A 9,982-nucleotide genomic window follows, 5' to 3' on the forward strand; every position below is an offset into this window, starting at 1 on the left:
GATTTTTGTTAAAGCTCGCTTGAGCATAGATTTGAAAATTATTTTTAAAACCAAGTCTCTGTGGAATCGATCCGTACTCGTTGGTCGTGCTACTCTGCACACCGTGCGCTTGCGGTTTTATTTACAAATTTTAAGATTTGAACATCAAGTTTTTGGCGCCGTTGCCGGGATTTGGTGTTTTAAATTATTTTCAAATATTTGTTCTTCGTGCGTTATAACTCTCTTTCTTTTTTCTTTAGGTTTCTATATTTAGTTGGTGATTGCTGGAAAACTCAGGTACGCTTCTAATTTCTCTTTTATTATTTTTAGTTAATTACTTTTGCTTTTAGACCTAATCATTTGAATTTACTTAATCACAAAAAAAAAATATATAAAACAAAACAAAAGATATTTCATAATCGTGAAGTAAAATATCAAAATAAAAAAAAAAATTCTAAATTAAAATCTTTTACATTCTTGGTCATCTTGTTTATTTGTATTTGCATTTTCATAATTAATCTAAGGGCATCAACCCATTAACAAGATAAGGTGGGGATTTCATTACCCTTCCTTAGCCCAAAAACTATCTCCATCATATTGCATTACCTAGACTTTTAATCTTAAAATCAATTAGACGTCAACCTTAAGGAATTCGAGCTCAATAGGACAAGGAACCCTAAGAGTTCTACCAAGTTTGAGTTGTTTGATTAGTTGGTATCTAGGCAAGTCCCTGAGGGTGGTTTGTTAAATTGGTTCAGTTGCTGGCCTGGCCAACTCGTTTGGTGTCTAGAAAGGCAACGATGAGTGAACCTCCCACCTCTTATACTTACCTGGCTAACTAGTTGATCAATCTCCACTTGGAAGGTTTGAAGGGTCATCTTGGAACAGTTAGGAGCTGTCTAGATTTAGGTTAACCCTAGGATAGATTGAGTTTAATTTATTGATTCATTGTTTGAAAAAAAAAAAAATTAAAATTTAAATTAATTTGGTTACTTTTCTTTAGATTTAGGACTCCTTAGGATCTTCTCTTTAGAACTTTTTTTCTTTTCTTTCTTTTCCTTATACATAAAAATTTTATTAAAAAAAAATAATATATATAAACATCGAGAACCGTACACCTCATGTGTGGAGAAGAGTGTCGGGTCGTCTAGTTAGAATTGAGTCAATTCCTGTTGTTCCAATGGCTGAACCAATCCAACCCATGACCCTTAAGGATTTGTGTTATCCAGTTGGCTCCATCCAACCATCTTGTATCAGGTTGCCACAACCCACAGCTAACAATTTTGAAATCAAACCTCAAATCATAAATATGCTTCCAAAATTCACAGGATTAGAGGATGCTTATATATTTATTAGAGAATTTGAGGAGGTATGTGCAACCATGAAACTGCAATTAACAGAGGATGAGGTCAAACTTAGATTAATCAACTTTGCCCTTAAGGACAATGCTAAGAAGTGGCTTTATAGTCTGCCAAACTATTCTGTCACTACCTGGGAGGGCTTTGTGAGAATATTTTTAAAAAAGTATTTTCCCCATCATAAAACAGCTAGGATTAGGAATGAAATAAATCAATTTTACCAACTAGCTGGTGAATCATTTTGGAAGTACTTTGATCGTTTCAAGAATCTTTTGACCCAATGCCCACACCATGGAATAGAAACTTGGAGACTATGCCAGATCATCTATGAGGGGTTAGATTCAAACTCAAGAACCATGCTAGAGTCCATGTGCCAAGGCCAATTTATGGACAAAGAAACTACTGAAGCTTGATAATTCTTAGAAGACCTAGCCGAGAAAAATTTACAATGGGAAACAACTAGGGAACCTGATAAAACTACACCTTCAAGAGGAGGAATGCATCAAATTCAACCAACCCTAGCATCAGAGGCCAAGATTGCAACCTTAACACGTAGATTGGAAGCCTTAGAATTACAGAGATCAGCCAATGTAAATCAAATATCTGCACCCATGTGTAAAGGGTGCAATGCACCAGACCATGTCTTAGAAGAATGTTCCTACTCGAATGAGTGTGCACAGGTGAATGTCACCTATCAAGGACCATTGAACAATCCTTATGCACCCACATATAACCCAGGTTGGAGGAATCACCCGAATTTCTCATGGTCCCAGAATCTTAATGTAGGTAATCCAAATTTCAATCAGCAAAATCTAAGGTCCAACCCAGTGATGAACAACCCGCCACGCTTCCATGATAATGACAAGAAAATTACCTCTTTAGAGAAAAGCCTAGAAGCCATGATGAAAACACATACCAGCTTTATGCAAACTACGGGTCAACTCATAAATAATAACACCCAAGCTATAGCCCATCTGGAAATGCAAGTAAGTCAGCTGGCTTCGACCATTAGTGAACGAGAACATGGTAGGTTACCTAGCCAACATGAGCCAAATCCTAGGAACCAAAATGGTCCACGACCCCAACAAGGAAACCAAGTTAATGGTGTAAATGCCATTCATACCTTAAGATCAAGAAAACAAATAGACAATAAGGTAGTTGCACTTGATGATATAGATGACTCATCTGCCGAGTCACCTTCTAAAACTACTACCTTTCAACCTCAAGCACCAGAAACTGAAAATTCACCTAGTCCAGTACTTAAAAGTCCTAGAGCTCCTTTTCCAAACAGACTGAAATCCAATAAATCTGAACATTTAGACAAAATTTTAGAGGTATTTAAACAAGTCCAAGTTAATATTCCTCTTTTAGATATAATCCATCAGGTTCCAACTTATGCCAAATTTTTAAAAGATCTTTGCACTAGGAAAAGGACCACTAATGTACCAAAGAAAGCATTTTTGGCTGCAAGTGTCAGTTCATACCTATCTAGCCATGTGCCAATTAAATATAAGGACCCTGGAGCTCCAACAATTTCTTGTGTTATTGGAGAAACCAATATAAAAAAGGCCTTGCTAGATCTAGGAGCTAGTGTGAATATCCTTCCATATTCGTGTATGAACAACTAGGATTAGAAAAACTTCAACCTACTGGGATCACATTACAGTTAGCCGATAGATCTCTCAGGATCCCTAAGGGAATGGTCGAGGATGTTCTGATAAAGGTTAAAAATTTTATTTTCCCTGTAGATTTTATTGTTTTAGAGACTGAGCCAGTTGCGAATCCTAAAGGATATATACCTGTCATTTTAGGAAGACCATTCTTAGCTACGGCCAATGCTGAAATCAATTGTCGAAATGGTCTAATGAAGTTATCCTTTGGGAATATGACCATTGAGCTTAATGTTTTTAACTTAGAACAGGAATCCTCTTCTCATGCTGATGTCAATGTAGTCCAAGATGGTATTTATGAATCCATTGACATTAGTGATGATGAAGTCGACCTAGAGTCTAACCCCTGGTTAATCCATGAGTCTGAGGATGTCAATGAAATACTTAAAGAAAATCAGATTAATCAGGAATCGACACTTCCTACTGAACCAATCATTGAGATGGTGAAACCATCACCTAAACCATCGATAGAGGAAGCACCCATTTTAGAACTGAAACTCCTCCCAGAACATCTCAAGTATGCATATCTAGGACCCAAAGAAACTTTGCCTGTAATTATTGCATCAGACCTAGATCCCAAGCAAGAGGAGGAGCTAGTGTCAGTTCTAAAAGCAAATCAGGAAGCAATAGGTTGGACCATAGCAGATATCAAAGGAATAAGCCCTTCTATAGTTCAACATAGAATATACTTAGAGGAAGAGGCTAAACCAACAAGAGAAGCCCAAAGAAGGCTTAATCCAGTTATGAAGGATGTAGTTAAAAAGGAGATTCTGAAACTCCTAGATAGTGGAATAATTTATCCTATTTCTGATAGCTCTTGGGTAAGCCCAGTTCAAGTAGTACCCAAGAAATCTGGGGTAACAGTGGTCCAAAATGATGCAAACGAACTTATCCCAACTAGGACCCAAACGGGATGGAGGGTCTGTATAGACTATAGAAAGTTGAATGCTGCGACAAGGAAAGATCACTTTTCTTTGCCATTTATTGATCAAATGTTGGAAAGACTAGCCGGACAAGAGTTTTACTATTTTCTTGATGGATACTCCGGTTACAACAGATCCCCATAGCCGCTGAAGATCAAGAAAAGACTACATTCACCTGTCCATTTGGTACTTTTGCCTATAGACGAATGCCCTTTGGACTATGTAATGCACCGGCAACCTTTCAGAGATGCATGATCAGCATGTTTTCGATATGATAGAAAGATTTCTAGAAATTTTTATGGATGACTTTTCTATTTTTGGTCTAACCTTCTCCGAGTGTCTGAATCACCTGCAATTAGTTCTAGAACGATGTAAGGAGAAGCACCTAGTTCTCAACTGGGAAAAATGTCAGTTTATGGTCAAACAGGGAATAGTTCTTGGCCATGTCATTTCTAAAAAGGGATTGAAGTGGACAAGGCCAAAATAGATCTAATTGCAAGTCTTCCACCACCTAAATCTGTGAAAGAAATACGTTCATTTTTAGTCATGCTGATTCTATAGAAGGTTTATTGCCAACTTTAGCAAAGTAGCACGTCCACTGACTAATCTTTTGGCAAAGGATACCAAATTTGAATTTACTCATGAGTGCTTGGAATCCTTTGAATTTCTAAAAAATGCACTTGTATCAGCTCCAATCATTCATCCTCCTGTCTGGTCTGAACCATTTGAATTAATGTGTGATGCGTCCGATCATGTTGTGGGTGCAATCTTAGGTCAACGAATAAATAAGCTGCCTAGAGTGATATATTATGCAAGTAAAACCTTAAATGATGCGCAGCTTAACTACACCACAACTGAGAAGGAGTTCCTTGCCGTTGTCTTTGCTTTAGAGAAATTTAGATCTTATTTGGTTGGGATCCACACCATTGTTTACACCGATCACTCAGCCATTAGACATCTCCTAGCAAAGAAGGATGCCAAGGCACGTTTAATCAGATGGATTTTGCTCCTTCAAGAATTTGACCTAGAAATTAGGGACAAGAAAGGCACTGAGAATGTTGTAGCAGATCATTTGTCCGAATTCCAGTCGCACCATCTAGTAAACCACCCATCAATGAATCTTTCCCAGATGAGCAACTCATGTCTGTGTCTACTGAACCTTAGTTTGCTGATATTGTAAATTATTTAGCCATAGGTAAGATACCTTTCATTGGACTAAGCAGGATAAATATAAATTCTTTGCCCAAGTGAAGTATTTCATTTGGGATGATCCTTATCTTTTAAACAATATCCTGATCAAATTATTAGAAGGTGTATCCCAGATAACGAAGTCATGAATATTTTATCTTTTTGTCATGATCAAGCATGTGGGGGTCACTTCGCGTCTAAGAAAACTGCTGCTAAGGTTCTCCAATGTGGTTTTTATTGACCCAATTTGTTTAAGGATGCTCATGAATATTGTAAAAGTTGTGCTCAATGTCAGAAAATGGGTCGAATCACCAAGCGACACATGATGCCACTCAACCCAATCTTGGTAGTTGAAGTTTTTGATGTTTGGGAAATCGATTTCATGGGACCATTTCCAAATTCCTTTGGAAATAAATATATTCTAGTAGCAGTTGATTATGTTTCAAAGTGGGTAGAAGCAATTGCATGTTGAACACCCGATAGCAAAATGGTCATTAAGTTTCTTAAAGAAAATATTCTCTCCCATTTCAGTATTTCTAGGGCAATCATTAGTGATCGGGGAACCCATTTTTGTAACCGACCTTTTGCAACATTGATGAAAAAGTATAATGTCACCCACAAATTGACCACACCATATCATCCTCAAACTAGTGGACAAGTTGAAGTGTCAAATCGATAAATCAAACAAATTCTGGAAAAAACTGTTAGTGCCAATAGAAAGGATTGGTCTTTGAAATTAATTGATGCACTTTGGGCATACCGAACCGCTTTCAAGACCAATCTAGGAATGTCTCCTTATAGGATTGTTTTGGTAAACCATGTCACTTGCCTATTGAGATAGAACACAAAGCCATGTGGGCCATCAAACAACTAAATACAAATTTGAACGACGCTGGAAACCATAGAAAGCTTCAGTTGAATGAATTAGAAGAACTTAGAAATGAAGCCTATGAAAATGCAAAGATATACAAGGAACGAACCAAAGCATTTCATGATCAATCAATTATGAGAAAAACTTTCAATATCGGACAAAAGGTACTCTTATATAACTCTAGATTACATCTGTTTCCAGGAAAGCTTAGGTCTAGATGGACAGGACCATTTCTAGTAAAGGAAGTCTTTTCACACGGAGCTGTTGAGATTGAAAACCCAAGTAATGGTGTTATCTTTAAAGTTAATGGTCAACGATTAAAACCATTCTTGGAATTACCTGTCAAGACTATTGAAGATGCCATGGTTCTTTATGAACCAACTTATTCTGATTAAGTTGCTTCGAGGTTTGGTCTGGCTGAAGACATAAAACTTAGCGCTTCTGGGAGGCAACCCAGCTTATTTAATTTCTAATGCTTTCTTTGTTTTCAGTTTGCTTAGGATAATTAAATTAGATAAACTCCATTGGGGACAATGTCGGTCAAGTTGGGGGGAGAGCTTGAACAAAATCAGGTGTTATCATTTCCTTTTCCTTCCACTATGAGTTATTTCTTGCATTTAATATATTATGTAAAAAAAATAAATAAATAAATAAATATATATATATATATGAAATAAATTAATCTATAAAAGAAATAAGAGTAAGTTAGAAAGTATTTGCTAATGTAGTGAGTCACGGAGAAGATTAGCTGGTTAGACTCTTGGTGGCTTAGGTCATTTAAAGACTATTAGCACTTCCAATTGCACATGCACACTAACAAGGTAAAGTAGGTGTTAATTGTAAGGTCAATTAAGGATTTGAGTATTATTTAAATTAGATAATTTTCTCTACACCCCAATTGAAGAAATTTGAATTTAAGGAAAGAGCTACCTGCCTGAAATAAAATGCAAAACACAGAGTAAATGTGGATTGCCCTAAGCCTAGTAACCAGGTCTCTTCACCTAAGTCAAGTGTTGAGATTCGCATCAAACGGTGGTGGGAAGGCCAGGATGCTCAGGAAAAAAAAAAAAAAAAAAACAGTGTGAAAGCTACCTTAGTTCTTTGTTTAATCTGGGGTGTATAGAAAATTAATCGAACTAAGTTATGAAAAATGATACAATTGGCCTGTACAAGTTAATACTGAAATACTAAGTTAGTTATCACTCACATAAGTGCTATAAAACTTTAAGTGTACTCTAAGAAAGCTTCTAAGTAGACCGACTATCGATTCTAATTCGAAGCTCATTACTTAGTAATACTAGAAAACTTCTTGAATTTCGATCTTAAATTAATTTGCAAAGGAAGGATCTTTTTGAATTATGATCTTATTTTGGTACATTGCTAAGGGACTAGCAATGATTAAGTTGGGGGGTGTGATTTATGTCACAAATTGACATAAAAAGTATCAATTAATACCTAAATTATCTAACTTTATTAAGAAATTGATACTTGTTATTATATTTTGCAGAAGAAGAGATCATCAATAGAAAGAACAAGGAAAGAGGATTCCAACGGTGCAAATTTTATGCAAAACGGAGTTAAATTGACCCAGGAATTGAAGAATAAAGAAAGAAGACTCAATTGGGTCAAACCCGAGTCAAATCAGATCAAAATTGATCAAAAAAATCAACTGATTTGGTGATCTGATTAGCCGCCTGGTCCACAGCAACAGGCGCGTGGACCATGGACCCATCGGCGCACCATAAACCCCCTAACAACTCTCTAAAACCTCTTAGTCCCACATCAAAAGTTTTGAAAACCTTATAACCCCCAAATGCCTATAAAAAGCCCCCAAAGGCCCTTGTTTTATGTATTCTTCCTTCCGATCAAGCTTGTAACCCTAGATAGTGGGGTTTTTAGCTCTCTTTTCAAGCCTCGAGCTTTGAGGTTTTTGTAATAAATTTTTTTTATATATAAAATCTTATTTTTATGCAATTTCATCTCTTTACATTATGCAATTTATTTTTCTTGCAATTAGGATAGTTTAATTTATGCAATTTAATTTTATGCAATTAGGTTAGTTTAAATTATGCAGTTTAAATTTATGCAATTAGGATAGATTAATTTATGAAATTAGGGTAGTTTATTTTTTTGTATTTAAATTTTGCAAGTAGATTTAGATCATGTCTAGCTAAGCATCCCTTCTAGGGTTTGCAATGAAGCTAGATCATGAGTAGGGATTTTACATAGGGTTCTTTCTTTTTCTTAGGGTTTCTTTTTCTTCCTCTTTTGCCAAGAATTTTTGATGAACTACAGTTGGGTCAGAGTCCCTTCATAGTTCATGCTTGATTCAGTGCATAGGAGGAGAAAATCCTAAGGGATCCTAGTTACTACTCCCCTGTAAAGAATCTTGATGGGTTATCGTTGGGCCTTAGTCCCTTCATAATCTATGCTTGGGAAAGACAAGAGGAGTAGTCGTTAGGATCAATAAGAAAAATTCTAGGTAGAATTCCCTAATCTAGATCTAGTGGATTCAAAAACCCTAGATCCTTAGTCTTATTGTCTTTAGCAAACAACTTTCGACTTTCGATTTTTGTTAAAGCTCGCTTGAGCATAGATTTGAAAATCATTTTTAAAACCAAGTCTCTGTGGGATCGACCCGTACTCGCTGGTCGTGCTACTCTGCACACCGTGCGCTTGCAGTTTTATTTACAAATTTTAAGATTTGAACATCAGTGGTTAAGGGCATGGAGGTAGAAGTCAACAATAGTAGTGAGTGGGGAGTTGGAAAAGGTGGCTATGAGATTAGAAGAGGAGGAGAGAGATCGGGAGGAGAGGTAGAGACCAATGGCAGTAGAAGAACCTGCATTTTCTTGATTCGAGGAAGATGGTTAAAAGAGGAAAAGGAAGTTGTTGGAGGGTTTTCATTCTTGCAAGATTTGAGTGAGTAATTAGTAAACATATCCCGAATGCAAGTTCACCCCCCTTGCTAGGTCAAGCCCTAACAAAAAAGGAAAAGAAAAAAGCTTTCCACATCTATATTGAACATGCCCTTTGCTTGTGCCTTTTTACTAAAATAGATTATCTTTGAATTTGGATACTTCTTTAACTAAACCAAACTTTTCTTAACAAAACTATAATTGATGCATAGATGATCAACAATCTCATGATTTGAAATCAAAGGACAAAGACATTCCCTACTCCACTCACCCTATACCAAGTTGTTTCTAGTGAAAAGCAAAAAAGTCAACTTGGATACTTTACTTCTGGTGGTTCAATATATTTAATTGACTCGAAACCTAAATCCGACCCAACTCCTTAAAGACCACATTTGATGTTTAGTCCTACATGAAATAATTAGGGGAAGTTAGATAGATTGATATAGATAGGCAGGCCCAAAAATTAATAGCTTAAGCTTTTTTGTTGCATTAGGTCCCAACTTGTATATCAAAGCCCCTTCTTCGTAGGATTTGAACTCTTGTTTCATCATAACAAGTGGTATCAGAGTCAACGACTAACAATCCAAGAAAAATATTATTAGAGCTGATAGCTAATAATCCTACATAAATACTTGGAGCTGTAAAAGCATCAAAATTGGTGGCCTTTGTGAAGAACAAATAATATTTGGGATAGTAGAACCAAGTCAATATGACATGCAAACATGATGGAGCAAGGCGCTGGATTTGAGCACAAGCTCAAGCTCGAACATGGTTGTTGGAAAAGTGGACTTTATAAGAGGGCGGTGTTCTTGGAAGAGCAAACTCCTGTAGGAGTGCAATGACACATGATGCACTCAAGAGTAGTTAGGCAAAGAGCTTGACTAGGTTCGCACATGAAGAGGGAGAATATTAAAGAATCACATGTAAGGTTAATAGAAAGTAATTAGGTGTGAATCACATACGAAGTCACATAAGAATGATTAGGAACAAAACTCAATTGGAGAGTGGTAGTGGATTTAACTTGAGGAGGATCTAAATTGTTTCATATACCCAGGGGAAGATTGTTGAGGATTAC

At 36.5% G+C, this 9,982-nt stretch overlaps 1 non-coding gene across 1 annotated transcript; it reads right to left on the minus strand.

Annotated features, from left to right (window-relative positions):
- Positions 1 to 1,528: 1,528 nt before the first annotated feature.
- On the minus strand, positions 1,529 to 1,635 carry LOC140851341 (small nucleolar RNA R71). The gene has a single exon (XR_012134093.1). It is a non-coding gene; the product is annotated as a small nucleolar RNA R71 (small nucleolar RNA).
- Positions 1,636 to 9,982: the final 8,347 nt, after the last annotated feature.

Source organism: Elaeis guineensis, chromosome 8, assembly GCF_000442705.2.
Source record: "Elaeis guineensis isolate ETL-2024a chromosome 8, EG11, whole genome shotgun sequence".
Taxonomy (NCBI): Eukaryota; Viridiplantae; Streptophyta; class Magnoliopsida; order Arecales; family Arecaceae; genus Elaeis; species Elaeis guineensis.